At 37.7% G+C, this 19,000-nt stretch overlaps 1 pseudogene; it reads right to left on the minus strand.

The window, feature by feature from the left end:
• LOC114054040 overlaps positions 1–18,587 on the minus strand; it is a 44,724-nt pseudogene extending 26,137 nt beyond the window's left edge.
• Positions 18,588–19,000: the final 413 nt, after the last annotated feature.

Raw genomic sequence — 19,000 nt, forward strand, 5'->3', positions numbered from 1 at the left:
ACAGCTAGTATGTGTCAAGTGTTGGTCTGAGGCAGCATTTGAAGTCAGGTCCTCCTGACTTCAGGTCCGGTGCTCTATACACTGCACCACCTAGCTGCCCCAATAACATTTTTTTTTAAAGGCCTAGTAGTATGGGGGGGGGTGGGGAGTGGGAGGGGGAGGTGCTATCCTAAATGAACTATTACATTAAGGTTTTTTTGCAAAATGCTCTTAAGACAATTGTAATTTAGAAATATTTTTATTTCTGTTAAATAAGTGTTCTAGTGCTTTTTGCTTCATCACAATTATTTCCTGATATACTCCAGCTCTCACCTAATGAGTCCTCCTTTGTAACAAAGAAAAACAAGTTGACACAAGGACCAATATAACAATTCCTCACACATAGTCCCTTGCCTCTCTATTGCAAGGTTTCCTAATGTCTTCTCCAGGGCCAAAATCAGTCATTACAATGACTAAGTGTTTGGCTTTGTTTTTAACTTAAAAATAAAAATAAATAACAAGATCAATAGCCTAACTCAGCTTGGAATATGTACTATTCAAAATCATGCCCAGAGCATATGAATGAATGTATTTAGAATTTTAATCAGAAATTACTGATTGAGTGGGTTGAAAATATTGATTATGCCACTTAAAAACAGTAAGTCCCACTCTCCTGAACAAATTCTCATTGAGTCCTTTCTTTATTCCCCTGCCTTTCCTTTGCTCCCTCCTCTATTTTTCTTGATATTAATGTTACACATCAGTTTGTCCTGAAATATTGTGTTACACTGGAACTTTATCTCTCAGAGGGGTACATCCCAGATTGAGGACAAGAAGAATTAAGGATGCAGGAAAGGGAGAGGGGGAGAGAAGAAAAACAGTGGACTAATCTACCAGATTATTATTTTTCTTTTATAGGTTCATTTATATTTCCCTAAGAAAGATATACTTAACTATATGTTAGCTAGGAGAGAAAATCAGCTCTTCATCCTATTCTTCTAGTGGTTTGTTTGATCTAGGATTGTCCATTAAGATTGAGCATCCAACAACATGGGAAGAATAAATTAGGGGACAGGTAGGTGCTGCAGGGGATAGAACACTGAGCTTAGAATCAGGAAGACTTAAGTTCAGATCTAGCTTCACATGCTAGCTGTGTGACCTGAAACAAGTCATTTTAACCTCTATTTTCCTCAGTTCCCTCAATTGTGAAATGGGGGAAAATAATAGCTTGTACCTCCCAGAGTTGTTATAAGGTTTAAATGAGATAAAAATTGTAAAGTGCTTGGCATAGTACCTGACATATAGTAAGAGCTATACAAACGTTAGCTTATTATTATTATTGTTATTATTATTAGACCATAAGGTGAACAGTTACCAAGGAAAATGTAGAAATAAACATAAGAAATGGCAAATAGTAGGCAAATCAACACAGAAAGAGGAGGAGAAACAGATGAGATGATGAGAAGCAGAGGGTAAAGGCAAGTGGAGATAGATAATGATCAAGATGAGAGAAATAAACAAGTTTTGCTATTATTCACAGATTTTTATAGCTGGAAGAGACTTTATAGGTCATCGGGTTTATAATCTATGTTTTTCAAAATAATGAAATGAAAGCCCAGAGACTTGCCCAAAGTTACATAGCAAATTAGTGGTGGAGTAAAGACTAGAACATGGATCCTTCGGTTTCTTGTTAAGGCTTCCTTCCTTTGCATGATACTACTTTTTATAAATCATTGCCTTTATTTGACTATGTTTTTAGTTTATTCTGGAAAGAAAGGCGTAATATTTCAGGTCACTTTTCTACTTCTACAGCTCCTCCTCCAATTGGTGAATTCGTCCTTGAGCCTTCAAAGCATGTACTCCAGGCATCCTCACTTCTAACCCAGCTCAGCCCCTGACTCCCTGGAGTTGGAAAAGATGACTTTGATAGTCCCTTTAATTTCAAAAATTCCACATTCAAATACTGGAAGTCATGATATGGATAGTAAGTGCTACAGTAAGTTTTTAAAAAGAGATCACTCTGGGAATGGAACAACCATGGACCAGCTATGAATTAAGGAAGGCCCTAAAGGATCAATGGGATTTAGAAAGGCATAGAGAAAGGCAGAGTTCATTCCAAGTTTGGAGAATTGTATAAGAAAAGGCTCTGACCTGAGAATGAATGGATAAGACCCGCTTGGATCAAAGTGAAGAGACATAGTTCCACAGTAACGTGAAATAAGCTTGGAAAGCTAATATGTGGGACTGATTACAGAGGGCCTGGAATATCAGACAGAGGATTCAATCTTGTAGACAATGAGAAGCTTTACAGAAGCAAATAGTAACTATAAATATGTATATGTATATTTATATAAGCACATTTACTCTGATCACCAGTTTGCAGAACTTTAAATTTTTAATCATAATTTTATCATAATCTTCCCCACCCTGTTTCCGTATTCCTGCCAAATAAACTACTACGTATCTCCATTTTTCATCCTGTACTCTTTTTTTTCCTTGTCTCTATTCCTGACATCCTTCATTCCTGAAATGGACACTGTCCTCTCCCCAGCTCCATCTCTACCAAGAAGTTTCTGTCTTTAAGGTCTTAATGATGTACTACTCATTAAACATCCTTGAATTCACTCAGCTGAAAGTGACATAGACAATTATTGCTACAGGAAATCAAAGAATGAGAGATCATAGTAAGATGAAATAATTGGGGAAGGCTTCTTGGAGGAGAGAATAATGCTGAGTCTTGGAGGACTGGTTGCATATGGAAGGTAGAGAGAAGAAAAATCATTCCTCAAATTTCTCATCTTACTTTATGTTTATCACATTTTCCTTATAAGAAAGTTATTTGTGTGTGTCTGATGCTTAGATTATAACCTTCTTGACAGCAGCACAATGCCTTTCATATGGTAGACCTATGATAAATGTATGTTGAATAAACTGCTGTTCCTGGGTCATGAATAGAATGACATCTTATAACATACCATCCATTTCGTATTTCTATGTCTGAAAGCTCTATGGTCAGACTGTGCTCCCCCCACCCTCACTCCCATCTCTAACTATTTTTAATGGGAGAAACCATATATGGTAATGGATAGAAAGTTGGCCTCTGAGTTGAGAAGACCTGGCTTCAAGTCTTGCCTCTGAAACATATTAACTACAGCTGGCTCTAAACAAATCTCCTTCCAGCGGTGGGCAGTGGAGAACCTGAGGCCAAGAGGTCACATTTGGCCTTCTAGGTCCTTGGGTGCGGTCTTTCAGCTGAGTCCCAATCTTATAGAACAAATCCTTTTATTAAGGGGATTTGTTCTGTGAAGTTTGGATTCAGTCAAAGGGCCGCACTTGAGGACCTAGAGGGCCATATGTGGCCCAGAGGCCACAGCTTCCCTCTCAGTACCTTTACAAAAGGCTGTAAGTTACGAAATAGTTGACAATCTACAATGGTATTAGGAATTTCCTAACTGGAGAATCCCCTACACTGATGAAATCACAGGTCTCAATAAAATGATGCAAAAAACCTTTTAATGATATTATTTATATATGTCAGCGATAAGAGATCTTGAGTAAGATCCATAAGATCCTTTCTATCTCATGGATCTTCATTATCTTCTTAATATGCTCAAAGTTCACGAATTTTACTAAAAGAAAAAAAAAAGTCATTCTTTTACCCTTCAGCTCCACTCCCTCTTCCCCTTCACAGCCCAGTTGTTGAATGGACCAATCTGCAACTGGACTGGGTCTGCAGGTCAGTCAGTGGCTAAGACGCGTGACTCTCCTCGTGACTGAGCTGGGCTGGGCAAGTGTTGGGCCACTGTGCTCTTCTGTGGGCAAACTGTCCCTGCAGGACATATCCATTGCCTGGTCTTTTCAATGGGCAGCAGCAGTCTTTCCCTCTTTCAGTGACTGGCTGGTCTGGCGGGGCTTAGGAGGCAGGTACTGCACTCTCTTCAGCTAAGAGTTACTGAGCTCTTTCGGCTAATGACTAACTGAGGTTTAGGAAGTCAGAGATTCTTTTTAACTCTCTCACCTCAGCTCTGAAGTTATTTGTCACCTGTAGGCAAGAAAAGAGAGAAGCCTTGGCTCTCCTTTCAACAAATTTTCCTTCTCTCAAAACACTCTCCTCTTTTCAGCCACTCCATTTTGCCTTAAGGTTATTCCTTTTAATTTAGTCATTTTTACTTCCTTTGGGAATCTTATGTAGATGAGTGGTTAGGGACTAAGGTGTGGATGCAGTCTGTGGCCTGGAGGCATACTCCTGTCAAGCTGAATTCATTTGCAATTACGTATTCTCAGTTCCACCCTTTCTAGGGTGGAGAATGTCTATTTTTCCCTCTAAAGGCTTTGTCCTTTTCTTTTCAGTGTCTATGTTTTTAGTGTCAGTAGATCTGATTTCATGGAAGTCTTATCGGGTACCTCTTAGACTTACATTAAAAAAATTAGGGGCAGCTAGGTGGTGCAGTAGCAGGTAGCTAGGTGGTGCAGTGGATAGAGCACTGGCCCTGGAATCAGGAGGACCTGAGTTCAAATCTGACCTCAGACACACTAACTGTGTGACTCTGGGCAAGTTACTTAACCCTAATTGCCTCATATAAAAAAAATTTTTTTAAATTAATAAATCTCTGTTGTCTCTAAGATAAAATACAAAACTTTAACCTGGTATTTAAGGCTCTGCACAGTCTGGACCCACGTAGCTTTCCAGTCTTCTTATCTAGCACCGTCTTCATGCATTCTCAATTCCAGTTAATCTGGCTTCCTAACTGTACCTCAAACTTGACATTTCATCATTCATCTTGGTGACTTTGCACAAAGTGGTTTCCCAAGTCTTGAATGCATTTGGTTGTATCTGACTTTTCCTGACCTCCATGGACCATAGCATGCCAGGCCCTTGTATCCTTCACTGTCGTTCAAATTCTGTCCATGTTCGTGTTCCTGGTTTCCATTACGCTATCTTCTTATCTCATCCTCTGCCATCTCCTTCTCCTTTTGCTTTAAATCTTTCCCAACATCAGGGTGTTTTCCAATTCCAATGAGCCACCTAGCTACCCAGTAGAACCCTTAGATTCCTTCAAAGATCCTTCCTCCTTTATTTCCCATAAGACTGCACTCCTCAGGACTTCATTGTGCCCTAGGAACCTCTTCATCCTGCCTAAACCACAGCAGTCCTGGAACTCACACTTCATTAGTACTCCCTGCCTTTGAAGCCCTTCCCTCCCTCTGAGAGGTTCCCAGAACCTCAGTTCAAAGGCACCCAGTTCAGCTATCTCTTCATTTCCTAGTTGCACTCCTCTGAACTTAGGACTTCATCATGCCCCCAAGCTGAGTGCCCTCTCCCTATCTCCTTCCAATTTCTTTTCAGGTGTTATTTCCCCCCATTAAATTGAGTCCCTTGAGGGTGCCCTCGTCTTTTGCCTTTCTTTGTATCCCCTGAGATTCAATATACTGTGCCTGCACTTTGTAGGCACTTATTAGATGTTTACTACTGATTGCCTAACTATATTTTTAATATTCCTGAGGTAGGATATAAGCTCCTTGGGGGTAAGAGTTGATTTATTTTTTGTCTTTATATTTCCTGGTGCCTCCTAAGCAAGGTCAAAATCAAGTCCTTCTTCATCTGTCACCAGGCTACCCGAGTCAATCAACAATTAACAAACAGTTATTAATCCGTACTGGGCAGGGATTCAAAGACAAAAGTGTAAAGGTTTCTACCCTCAGAGAGATTACTTTCTATTGAGGGAGACAAAATGGACATGTGCAGATTTATTTTAAGAATGCAAAATAAATATAACATAATTTTAAGGGGGAAGGTGTTAGCAGCTAAGGGAGAATCAGGAAAGGCTTCATGCAGAAAGTGATGCTTGGGCTGAGCCTTGAAGGAAAAATGGTGGAGGTGAGGAGTTAGTTCAATTCTGAGTATGGGGGATTGTTAGTGAAAAAGCAGAAATGGCAGATGGGATGGAATGTCTGATACTCTGACTTGCCATTTTTCTTTTTCTTTCTTTTTTTTTTAGGAATGTAAACAGTTCAACTTTAATAAGTCCCATATGATTTCTCTTTCCTGTTTACCTTTTCATGCTTCTTTTGAGTTTTGTATTTGAAAGTCAAATTTTCTATTTAGCTCTGGTCTTTTTATCAAGAATACTTGAAAGTTCTCTATTTTACTGAATGTCCATTTTTCCCCCTGAAGAATTATACTCAGTTTTGCTGGGTAAGTGATTCTTGGTTTTAATCCCAGCTCCTTTAACCTCTGGAATATCATATTCCAAGCCCTCCAGTCCCTTAATGTAGAAGCTGCTAAATCTTGTGTTATCCTGATTGTGTTTCCACAATACTTGAATTGTTTCTTTCTGGCTGCTGGAAATTTTTTTTTTTTTTTTTTTGCTTAGGCAGTTGGGGTTAAGTGACTTGCCAGGGTCACACAGCTAGCAAGTGTCAAGCGTTTGGTCTGAGGCCAGATTTGAACTCAGGTCCTCCTGACTTCAGGACTGGTGCTCTATGCAGTGAGCCACCTAGCTGCCTCAGGCTGGCAATATTTTCTCCTTGACCTGGGAACTCTGGAATTTGGCTGTAATATTCCTAGGAGTTTTCCTTTGGGGATCTCTTTCAGGAGGTGATTGGTGAATTCTTTCCATTTCTATTTTACCCTCTGGTTCTAGAATATCAGGGCAGTTTTTCTTGATAATTTCTTTTTTTTTTTCTTTTTTCTTTTTTGGGTGAGGCAATTGGGATTAAGTGACTTGCCCAGAGTCACACAGCTAATAAGTGGTATGTGTCTGAGGCCAAATTTGAACTCAGGTCCTCCTGACTCCAGGGCAGGTGCTCTATCCACTGTGCCACCTAGCTGCCCCCCTTGATAACTTCTTGAAAGATGATGTCTAGGCTCTTTTTTTGATTATGGCTTTCACGTAGTCCAATAATTTTTAAATTATTTCTCCTGGTTCTATTTTCCGGGTCTGTTGTTTTTCCAATGAGATATTTCACATTGTCTTCTATTTTTTCCTTCTTTTGGTTTTGTTTTATACTATCTTGATTTCTCATAAAGTCATTAGCTTTCATTTGCTCCATTCTAATTTTTAAGGAATTATTTTCTTCAGTGAACTTTTGGACTTCTTTTCCTATTTGGTCAATTCTGCTTTTTAAGGAATTCTTCTTATTGGCTTTTTGGACCTCTTTCACCATTTGTTAGACTATTTTTTAAGGTGTTATTTTCTTCTGTATTTTTTTTGGGGGGGTGGTCTCCTTTAGCAAGCTGTTGACTTGTTTTTTGTGATTTTCTTACATCACTCGCATTTCTCTTCCCAGTTTTTCCTCTACTTCTCTTACTTGCTTCTCAAAATCCTTTTTGAGTTCTTCCATGGCCTAGGACCAATTCATATTTTTCTTGGAACTTGTATTTTTCTTAACCAGCTTTCTTATTTGGATCAGAAACTGTGCCCTGGTGGACTTAACCCTTTCAGCCCTGGAACTCTTGCCCTGCAGTCCCTTCTATCATGATCAGTGAGTGTCTGTAATGGCACACTTTATCTAGGCCAGCTCTAGTTTTTCCCCTTCCATCATCTTCTTGTCAGCTGACTTGCCAGTATATACTTACCTTCTGCTTCCCTCTCCACATGCATTTGTTTTCTAGTTCTGGAATTGTAATCAAATCAATACTGTACTTGCCACTAGAAAGTGTATTTCAGGGGGGCGGAGCCAAGATGGTGGAGGGAAAGCAGTGACTTGCTTGAGCTCTCCCCCAAACCCCTCCAAATACCTATAAAAATGGCTCTAAACAAATTCTAAAGTAGCAGAACCCACAAAAAGACAGAGTGAAACAAATTTCCAGCCAAAGACAGCCTGGATGGTTGATTTGGAAAGGTATATCGCGCCGGGCAGGTAGAGGAGTGCAGTTCAGCATGGGTGTGCAGGTCACAGCGAACCTGGAGCAGGCCTCAGAGGACTGAATCACAGGCAGCTGTGGCGGTTTCCAGACTTCTCAACCCACAAATGCCAAAGACAACTAAGAAGGTCAGTGGGAAAAGTCTGTGACTGAGGTAAAAGTTAGAAGCTAGGTTTCAGCCACAAGTCCCGAGCGTAGGCTGCGGCTGCCTCCTGAGCTTCTGACCCACAGACTGAGGGGGAATCGAGTGGCTGATCAGAGGGGGACTGCAGGGATCTCTTTGCCATTGCTGAGGCGGGAATCTCTTGCTTTGCCTGTGCTTGGATCTGGGTCATAGTTCTGAGGGGTGGTCCTGGGGTGGGGAGGAGCACTGGTGTGGTAGAGCTTGTTGTGGCAGTGGAGAGGAAACACCTCATCCCTTATCATACCATCTTGGAAGAACTGAAAATTTACAGGTCCCTAGAAGTATCTCTGAAAACAGCTGTACAAACCCCTGAAGCTTGGGACAGTACATTTTCCACATTAGAAGCAGACTTTCACCTTAACAAAGAGTTTAAAACTCAAGTAATTGACTGGGATCATGAGTAAGCAGTGCAAAAAGAGTCAGACTATATTATCTTACTTTGGTGACAAAGGAGATCAAAACATACAACCAGAAGACAACAAAGTCAAAGCTCCTACATCCAAAGCCTCCAAGAAAAATATGAATCAGTCCCAGGTCTTGGAAGAGCTCAAAAGGGATTTTGAGAAGCAAGTAAGAGAAGGAGAGGAAAAACTGGGAAGAGAAATGAAAGTGATGCAAGAAAATCATGAAAAACAAGTCAACAGCTTGCTAAAGGAGACCCAAAAAAATACTGAAGAAGATAACACCTTAAAAAATAGCCTAACCCAAATGGCAAAAGAGGTCCAAAAAGCCAATAAGGAGAAGAATGCCCTAAAAAACAAAATTGGCAAAATGAAAAAGGAAGTCCAAAAGATTACTGAAGAAAATACTTCCTTAAAAATTAAAATAGAGCAATTGGAAGCTAGTGACTTTATGAGAAATCAAGACACTGTAAAACAAATCCAAAAGAATGAAAAATTAGAAAACAATGTGAAATATCTCATTGGAAAAACAACTGACCTGGAAAATAGATCCAGGAGAGAGAATTTAAAAATTATTGTACTATCTGAAAGCCATGATCAAAAAAAGAGCCTAGACATCATCTTTCAAGAAATTATCAAGGAAAACTGCCCTGATATTTTAGAATCAGAGGGCAAAATACAAATTGAAAGAATCCACCGATCTCCTCCTGAAAGAGATCCCCAAAGGAAAACTCCTAGGAATATTGTAGCCAATTTCCAGAGTTTCCAGGTCAAGGAAAAAATATTACAAGCAGCCAAAAAGAAACAATTCAAGTATTGTGGAAACACAATCAGGATAACACAAGATTTAGCAGCTTCTACATTAAGGGACCACAGGGCATGGAATATAATATTCCGGAGGGCAAAGGAGATAGGATTACAACCAAGAATCACCTACCCAGCAAAAATGAGTATAATCCTTCAGGGAAAAAATGGTCATTCAATGAAATAGAGGACTTTCAAGCATTCTTGATGAAAAGACCAGAGCTAAATAGAAAATTTGACTTTCAAATACAAGACTCAAGTGGAATATGAAGAAGTAAACAGGAAAGAGAAATCATAAGAGACTTATTAAGGTTGAACTGTTTACATTCCTACATGGAAAGATGATATTTGTAATTCATAAAACCTTTGTTGGTATTAGGGTAGTTGGAGGGAAAAAATTATATGTATGTATGTATAGATAGATAGATAGAGAGAGAGAGAGAGAGAGAGAGAGAGCACAGGATGAGTTGAAAATGAAGGGGTCATATCTGGAGAATAAAATTAAGGGATGAGAGAGGATTATACTAGGAGAAGGAGAAAGGGAGAGGTAGAACAGGGTAAATTATCTCACAAAAAAAAACAGAAAAGAAAAGGCTCTTACAGTGGAGGGCAAATGGGGGAAGGTGAGAGGGAATGAGTGAATCTTATTCTCATAGGATTTGACTTAAGGAGGGAATAACATACACACTCAGTTGGGTATGGAAATCTGTCTTACCCTACAGGAAAATAGGGGGGGAAGGGGACAAGAGAGTAGGGGAATGATAGAGAGGAGGGCAGATTGGGAAAGGGGGTAATCAGAAGCAAATACTTCTGAGGAGGGACAGGGTCAAAAGAAAGAATAGAATAAATGGGGGGGGTGGGATAGGATTAAGGGAAATAGAGTTAGTTTTTCATAGCGTGTCTACTATGGAAGTGTTTTGCATAACTGCACATGTATAACCTATATTGAGTTGCTTGCCTTTTCAATGAGGGTGGATGGGGACGGGAGAAAATTTGGAACCCAAAGATTTAAAAGCACACATTTAAAAGAAAAATATTTTCACATGCAACTGGGAAATAAGAAATACAGGAAATGGGGTACAGAAATCTATCTTGCCCTACAGAAAAATAGAAGGGGAAGGGGATAAGAAAAGGGGGAGAGAGATAGAAGGGAAGGCAGACTAGGGGAAGGGGTATTCAGAGTGAGTGCCATCTTGGAGTGGGGGGAGGGGCGAGATGGGGTAAAAATTTGGAACTCAAAATCTTGTGGAAGTAAATGTTGAAAACTAAAAATAAATAAATTTATTAATAAAAAAAAGAAAGAGTATTTCACTCTATTCCCTTACTGCTTTTTTTCACTTTCTCACTAATTTTCCAAACCAAAATACCCTTTTGTGGCCTCCATTCCCATATGTGGGTTGTCTCTTCCTGTTACATTGGTAAGCTATTTAAGATCAAGGATTATCTTCACATTTCCATTTGTATCTCTAGTGCTCAGCACAGTTTCTGGCATATAATAAGTTAGCACTTAGATGCTTTTTCATTCATTCATGTGAAAAATAGCAAGAAGGCTAGTTTTGCTGGGTTGTATAGTGTGTTAAGAATAATGTATAATAAAGCCAGAAAGGTAGGTGGGAGTCAGGCGTTAAAGGGCTTTAAATGTTAAAGAGTTTATATTTGATCTTAGAGTTACTCAGGAGTCACTGGAACTTTTGAATAGGGGACTAGTTTTGACCTGATCTTTTGGAAAGTCTTTTTGATAGCCACATGGAGGATGGATTGGACAGCAAGGAGAGAGAAAGCATGGTGATTAATTTGAAGCCTATTTCAACATATCAGGTGAAATGTGATGAGGGATTGTACTAAGGTGGTTCCAGCCTATTGAGTAGAGGAGGAGAGAGAACAGAATAGAAATAGCAAGGTTTAGCAGCTGATCATCTATATGGGCTGAGGAAGAGTGATGAGTTGAGGATGACGCTGAGGTTGTGACATCTGGTGACTGGTGACTGGATGGATGCTAGTGTTATCTATAGAAATAGGGAAGTCTGTAAGAGGGGTAGGTTAGACAAATAACAAATTCTGCTTTTGAGGACTCTATCCAGATAGCCTTGTTGAGTTTCAGATGTCTACAGGACATTCAGTCCAAAATGTCTAATAGGAGGGGCAGCTAGGTGGCGCAGTAAATAGAGCACTGGCCTTGGAGTCAGGAGGACCTGAGTTCAAATCCAGCCTCAGACACTTACTAGCTGTGTAACCCTGGGCAAGTCACTTAACCCTGATTGCCTCACCAAAAAAAAAAAAAAAAGCAAAACATCTAATAGGAAGTTGGTGATGACAGGATAGCACTCAAGAGAGAAGCTTGGAGTAGATATACAACTCTGGGAGTCATATGCCCCTATCACTCATGTTACTCCTATTCATGTACTCTATGCTCCAACCAACCTGGGCTATTAACTCGAAGGTATATTTTCCTAGTATCTAGCATAGTACTCTGCATACAGTAAGGATTTAATAAATGCTTGTCAAATGTCCTACAAATACAAACAGTGTTTTCTTATGCTTTTGATAGCACTATTCCTTATGCCTAAAATGCTTTTTGTCATCTCTTATTCTCTGTCTTTACGAGATGAATTTTTACCCATCTTTTAGATCTGAGATTCTCAAACTTTTTGTATGTCATGAATCCTTTTGGTAGTCTGGTGAAATCTGAGACTCCTCAGATTATTGTTTTTAAATGCAAAAAAAAAAGTAAAAAGAAAGAAACACAGAGGATAACAAACAAAAATAATTATATTGAAATATAGTTATCAAACTATTTTTTAAAAAGTTCACCAACCCCAAGTTAAGAAACCCTACTTTAAAGTTCATTATTTAATTCAAATGTCTCTCCTCCATGAAGCTTTCCAAGATTCTCCCAGTTATGATCCCCTTGCCTCAGACTTTACATAGAACTTTTCCCAAATTTTAAATTCACTTATCATGTGTTATTCAATATTATCATTATTTGTGTGTGCGTGTGTGTGTGTGTGTGTATGGATATACGTATGTCATGTTCCCTCAAATGAAATATGAGTGCCATAATTTACTAAAGCTAGAATGTTGGACCCGAGTACAGTATTGGACTTAGAGTCAGGAAGACCTGGGTTCAAATCCCTCCTCTAATACTTTCTAGCTGTTCTTCCATGTATTAATCTCCAATCTCCAGGTTCCATATTTGTAAAATAAAATTAATAATATCTATCTCATAGGGTAGTTGTAAGGTTCAGAAGAAATAATATAGGTCAAGCTCTGTGTAGAACTTAAAGAATTTTATAAATGTCAAATATTATTATGCAAATTTGGCATTTCCCAGTTTTTTTGAACACAGTAGACGCTTAATAAATGTTTATTTAATTGTCTGGAAATAGTTATGGAAATTGTAAAAAAAAGAAAAAGAAATTATTTCCTTATATTTATTGTTTATTAAATAGATAAGAAGAGCATTGATAGACTGCAGCTTACCTAGATGAGAGTGACTAAAATGGCAAAGGAACTAGAGACCATGCTATATTGTCAGTCAGTCAATAGCATTTTATTAAGTGCATACTATATGCCAGTCTAAGTTCTGTACATACAAAGAAAGGCAGAATACAGTGCCTGGAAATTTCCTCCCTTTGTCCATGCTCTCCCACTCCTCCAGGTGCCAGTTGCCTCTTGGGCTTCCCACACCCCCCCGCCCCACCTCCAGGACAAGTAGACTTTTCAAGCACCAAATCCCACAGGTCACACCCAATTTAAGGTCACCATCTCCTTTTATAGACCATCTTTTCTCACCTATAGGAGCATTCATCAGTGGAATCCTCTCCCACTGCCAAAGTAAGGCTTCTTTCCTTTCTTCTCACTTTTCAATCCTTTCTTTCTCCTCTTCACCCACTTTTCTATAGGTTGTTCTCTTTCTGAGACCACAAAGGTCAACCTCCCCTCATTGCTAGCCCTTGACTTGACCTCAGCATATCACACGCTCCTCTCTATCTCCTGCTCCCCTTTCCCCATTTCATGTACTTTCCCATAGTGTAATGTAGTACAAAAGAAAAAATAAACATTGATTTATTAGGGTGTTGCCAGGTTCTATACGTAATGCCCTCTGTCCACCTTTTCACCTTTACCTCTACTAGATTTCTGCCCTCACTCTATTTCCTTATGTACATTTAGAAAGAAGTCTCTTCCTGGTCTCTTTGTTGTTCCTCTATCCTTACCTACAGGACTTATTCACTTCTGCATTTCTGTTTTTTGGAGTGTTCAAGAAACAAATAATAAATCTTCAGTTCTGGTTTTCTTTCTAAAACTGTTTCAAACTTCTTTTTGTTATAAAATGTCCATCTTTTTTCATGTATGATTAAACTTAGATTTGCAAAGTAGGTTACTCTGGGCTGAATGCTGAGCTCTGTTGCTCTTTGGAACACATTATTCCCTTCCCTCCTATGTTTTCTGGTGGGTGTAGAGTAGTCTTGCATTATATGATTTCCTTTCCTTTGTATTTGAAGGTCTTTCTCCTGATGGTTTATGGAACTTCTTATTTCAAAATAGCTCTCCCAGGTATCAATAATATCAAGCAGGGATTTATTCTCACAGATTTTTGATTAAGCTTTCAGTGGGAGATAAGAAGGAAAAATTTTGCTTCTCTGTGTTTGTCTTGTCATATTATCTGTGTTTTATGTCTTGGTAAAGCAAACTAACTTCTTCTTGTGCCCTGATCAGACAAAGGAAAAAGAGTGCAAAAAGTGAAGACTTTTTCTGAGGAACTTTCAAAGTCTTCAGAAAAACATTCTCTCTCTCTACATTTCTGACTCTAGTTAAGTTGGGGAGGCAGACAAGACATAGATAAGAAGGAAAGGAATCTTTGTTCTTGGACTTCAGGGTTCTATAGATATTGTAAACTAATTAGAGCTTAAATTAGTGACTGAAATTACTCTACTTGTGAATTTCCAAATTACAGTTTGAATGTTTCTATAAATGTTGAACTATTTTAATGAGTTTTGAGGTAATACTCTATAGAATTTGTTTTAAGGAAAAACAAGAGTCAAACTCTGTGAAAGTCACATGGAAACGGCACTTAGACCTTTTATTACTCTTTCCCTGGCAAGTGACAGATTTACTGTTTTAGTGCAAAGAAGGAAGGTGATTTCACTGATTAGAGAAAAGGAAAAAAAATGGTTTGCAGTTTGCAGTTTAAATTTAAGAACTGCCTATTATTCACTCTTTCTTGACCATGAAAAAAGAGAAGCTTGTTTAAGTCAGAGAGCAACTTAAAAGTAAATAAAATTTAATTTGGAAGACTGTTTTGTGTTATCACTGTATTTCTTCTGTGAATGATATAATAGAACTTAGTTATTTAGGTGAACTAGAAGCAAAGTTACCAAACTAAGGTATCAAAATAGGCTATGCATCTGTAAAATTTTAAGAACCCTAAAATCAAGTGTCTTGCAATTAATTGGTTTTGTGTAATAAAAACTTGTGCCAAATTGTAAAGTAAAATTCAGTGGAATGAAGATTAGTTCTATACATAGTCTGGGATATGATTGTGAAATAAAGACTGGAGGAATAAAACCAGGTGTGGTTAGATTAATACAAAAGGAATTGATTTGGGTCATTGAGTGATTTTAAAGTAAAAGAAAGGAAAGTTATGGGGAGGTAGGAGTACCACCATGAATTTTTTTTTTCTCTCTCTGAACATGAGTTAACTGACAACAGTAGGCCCTGAAATTTGAAATACTGGCAGCTGAAGACCCTTGGGAAAATTGAGATTTAAATATTAACATTAGTAATTATAAATCCAGATTTGATTTGGTTAAAATTTTGTTCTGAAATGAAATTATAATGTGGTCTTATTTACAGTAAGATATGTTTTCCTATTAGAATAATTGTGGTAAATCAGAACCTAATGCAAAATCTGTGTGTCCTCAAACAACTTACTTCACCTCTGTTTACCTCAGTTTCCTAATCTGTAAAGAGGATAATAATAATAATAGCATGTACAATTGTTGTTGTGAGGATCACATGATTGTAAAATGCTTGGCACAGTGACTGACATGTGAAAAGCACTTTATAAATGTTAGTAAATGTAAGTACTCTTGAATGCAATCAATATAGAATGCCAAAAGTGATAATGAATTATTTTTAATGTAAAATAATTTGGAAATGCATTCAACTGAATTAAAGTACAGGTAATAAGTTTTGTTCAGTGTTTTAAATACATGATAATGTGTATGTTATTATTGTGTTTCTAAAATTTTTTCTTATGTTGTGAAATTTGGGAAACCATTGTATCAGAAATAATGTGTGTTTTTTTTTAAAGTAGCTTCTTTTTTAATCTGGTGGCTGTTAGATTGTGAATTGAGCTGTTAAAAGAATGTGGTAAAATGTTTGAAAACTTAAATATTTAATAAGGTTATATTTGCTTTAAAATGGATAATAACAATGATATTAACTTACTGATGGGAAAAAATAGCTGAGTTCTCTTCAAGTTATCCTTATCTGTGAAGTTCTTTGGTATTTTTCTACTTGGTTGAGGTCATAAGATCTTATCAACTCTGCTGACAGTGTGGGATAAAATTTTATAATACTAAAGTTTGAAAAGGTAGGAACAATTCCCAGCCAAAGTGGGAAAATTTATGAGTCTGCTTATAGTAAAAAGTTAGTTTTATCTGGTTTGGCTATCACTTATGAAAATTATGAAATTATACCTGTTAATAAATAGTCTGATTTGAAGTTACATCTTTGAGCCAACTTAATAACAATAGACTTTAGATTCAAAGATTTCAATCTTACCTTAGAGATGAATAGGCAATACAGATTTGAGGCTTACTGTTATCAGCATTTTTCTAGGGTTTGGAGTCAATTATCATGTATTCAGGAAACTCCAGAATATAATTATTCTTAAATTATTAATGAAGAACAAATATGTTCTTATATGTGCTCAATGTTTACTATACATATTTTGCAACATGAGAAGAAGAATAACCTAGCCCTAAGCTGTGATTAGTGAAATTTTGCTATTTGAGGTAAATTCTCATGGGACTGTAATTTGATATTGTTCTATTTTTTTATGTCAGGTATTGTTATCTAAAGTATCATTAAGCCAATAGTCCACCATTCAAGGGGAATGCCATGTGTTGTCCAAAGGGAGTGCAGTCTGTGAACTATTATAGTTGGGTATCTATATCTGGGAGAGTTGAGGGGACAACCTTGCATAGGCAAAAGACTGAAGCCTCTTGACTCCATTTCCTCATTCTGCTATTTTTCTTCTGAACAGGAAAGTTTCCTACCTTGTTAAATCTGAGCCTGGCTATGATACCCTGTGAATAATGTAGAACTTGACTGTATATTTGACTGTTAAATTTGACTCTTGCCTAGAATTAAACATAACTAAGGGAATTTATTGTACATTAACTATGTAGTAATCAAGGTCCTGTGTCCTAAGGTACTGAGAGCCTTGGTCCTGGTTTGTCTCTGCAATCACATGTATTGCTAAATAAATCATTGTCTTGATGTAACCACTGGTTTCTGTCTTCCACTGAATAGTTAGGAAGATTTTCTTGATATCAAGCCTAAATTTACTTCTTCACAGGTTTTTATTTACTCCTGTGTCTCACCTTTGGGATCAAGCAGAACAAATCTAGTCTACTTTTACATGATAACCCTTCAAATACTTGAAGATTGTTAACATTTTCCACCTGTCTTCTTTTTCCTTTGCTAAACATTTCTAGTTCCTTAAATAATTTTTCATATGACATAGACTCAATACCCTTCAAAATTCTGATGGCCCTATTCTAGTTAGTCTCTCTCTAGCATATCAATATCATTCCTTCACTGTGGTGTCCACAATTAAATACAGTATTCCATATTTGGTCTGACTAGGGTATACTTTCTTATTTCTGGAAGTGATGCCTTTTTTACACATTTAAAGAGACAATATTCCATAATGGATAGAAAGACGGCCTTTTAGACCACAAGACATGGCTGGGTTCAAGTTCCAATTCTGCTAAAAATTGGCTGTATAGCCCTTGGCAAAACACTTAACCTCTCAATGCTTTAGGCAGCTCTCTGAGGCTATCATTTTCAGAGAAGGTGCCAATCTGTTTTGGTACAGGGAGTTTCCTCATCTGTTTCCTCATTCCTTATATTAAGGAAATTGCAGGTCTAGTCCCTATCCCTATACTTCTATTATTTTATCTCAAGATCCCATTTGATTTTTGACTGTGATATCACCCTGATCATTCATATTGAGTTCACATTCTAATAAAACTCACATATCTTTTTTTCAGATAAATTGAAATCTAACCATGCCCTAATCTCATCTTTTACTATGAAGTTGCTTTTTTGAATCCAAGTGTAATACGTTATATTTATCCATTGAATTTCATTCATCCCAATGCTTTAGCCTGTCAAAAGTCTTTTGGATCCTAATTCTTGTATACAGTTTGTTTTGCCATCATCACCAGCTTCATGTAAACTACAAAGAGCGTGATCTGAGCCTCAGTCAGCTCTAAGTCTTGTTTTAACTCACTATATAAAGCTTCTCCACTTTTGGCTGCAAAGTATATGATCAATGATTTCTGTATTGACTATCTGGTTATGTCCATGTGTAGAGTTGCCTTTTGGGTTGTTGAAAAAATGTTTGCTATGACCAGCAGGTTATCCTGACAAAACTCTATTAGTCTCTGCCCTGCTTCATTTTGTACTCCAAGGCCAAACTTGCCTGTTACTCTAATTATCTTTTGACTTCCTACTTTAGCATTCCAATCCCCTAAGATGAATGTGACATCTTATTTTGGTGTTATTTTGAGAAGATATTATAGTTCATCATTGAACTGAGCAACTTTGGCCTTTTCAGCATCAGTAGTTGGAGCATTGGCTTTTATTACTGTAATGTTGAACGGTTTGCCTTGGATTCAAATAGATATCATTCTTTTATTTTTGAGATTATACCCTAATACTACTTTTTTTCACCCTTTCATTGACTGTGAGGGCTACTCCATTTCTTCTAAGGGATTCTTTCCCACTTATTAGCATATTAACAGTCACCTGAGTTAAATCCAGCCATTCCTATCCATTGACGTTCACTGACACCCAAGATGTCAATGTTTAAACTTTCCATCTTCTGTTTAACCACATTCGGTGTACCTTGATTCATCGAGCTTACATTCCAGGTTCCTATGAAGTATTGATCTTTGTACCGTTGGACTTTCCTTTCATCACCAGACAATTCATCATCTGAACTTCCTTTTGGCTTTGGTCCAACCACTTCATTCTTTCTGGAGCTCCTTGCAGTTGTCCTCTGCTCTTCCCCAGTAGCATGTTGGACATTTTCCAACCTGAGGGGCTCATCTTCAGATTTCATATCTTTTATCATTTTAATACTATCCATGGGGTTTTCTTGGCAAAGATACTGGAGTGATTTGCCATTTCCTTCTCCAGTCAAGATTTGAACTCAGGAAGATGAGTCTTCTTGACTCCAAGCCCAGAATTCTATCCACTGTGTCACCTAGCAAAATTCAATGGAAGCTGGGGATTCCAAAAGTCTCCAATGAGGAAGCAGAGAGGTTAACCATTGTACCTACGCATGGAGGCAGGGGATAGTGTGTCATGCTTGAAGAAGAACAATTAGCCTCATTTAGTACAGATGGAGAATGCTTAAGGAAAAATGATGAGACATCAGTCTGGAATGACAGGTTGGAAACAGCTTAGGCTTTAAACTATTTGTATTTTAACCTACTAGCTATAGGGAGTCACTAAAACTTCTTGAAT

Source organism: Vombatus ursinus, unplaced genomic scaffold (assembly GCF_900497805.2).
Source record: "Vombatus ursinus unplaced genomic scaffold, bare-nosed wombat genome assembly UNPS02014812.1, whole genome shotgun sequence".
Classification (NCBI taxonomy): Eukaryota; Metazoa; Chordata; class Mammalia; order Diprotodontia; family Vombatidae; genus Vombatus; species Vombatus ursinus.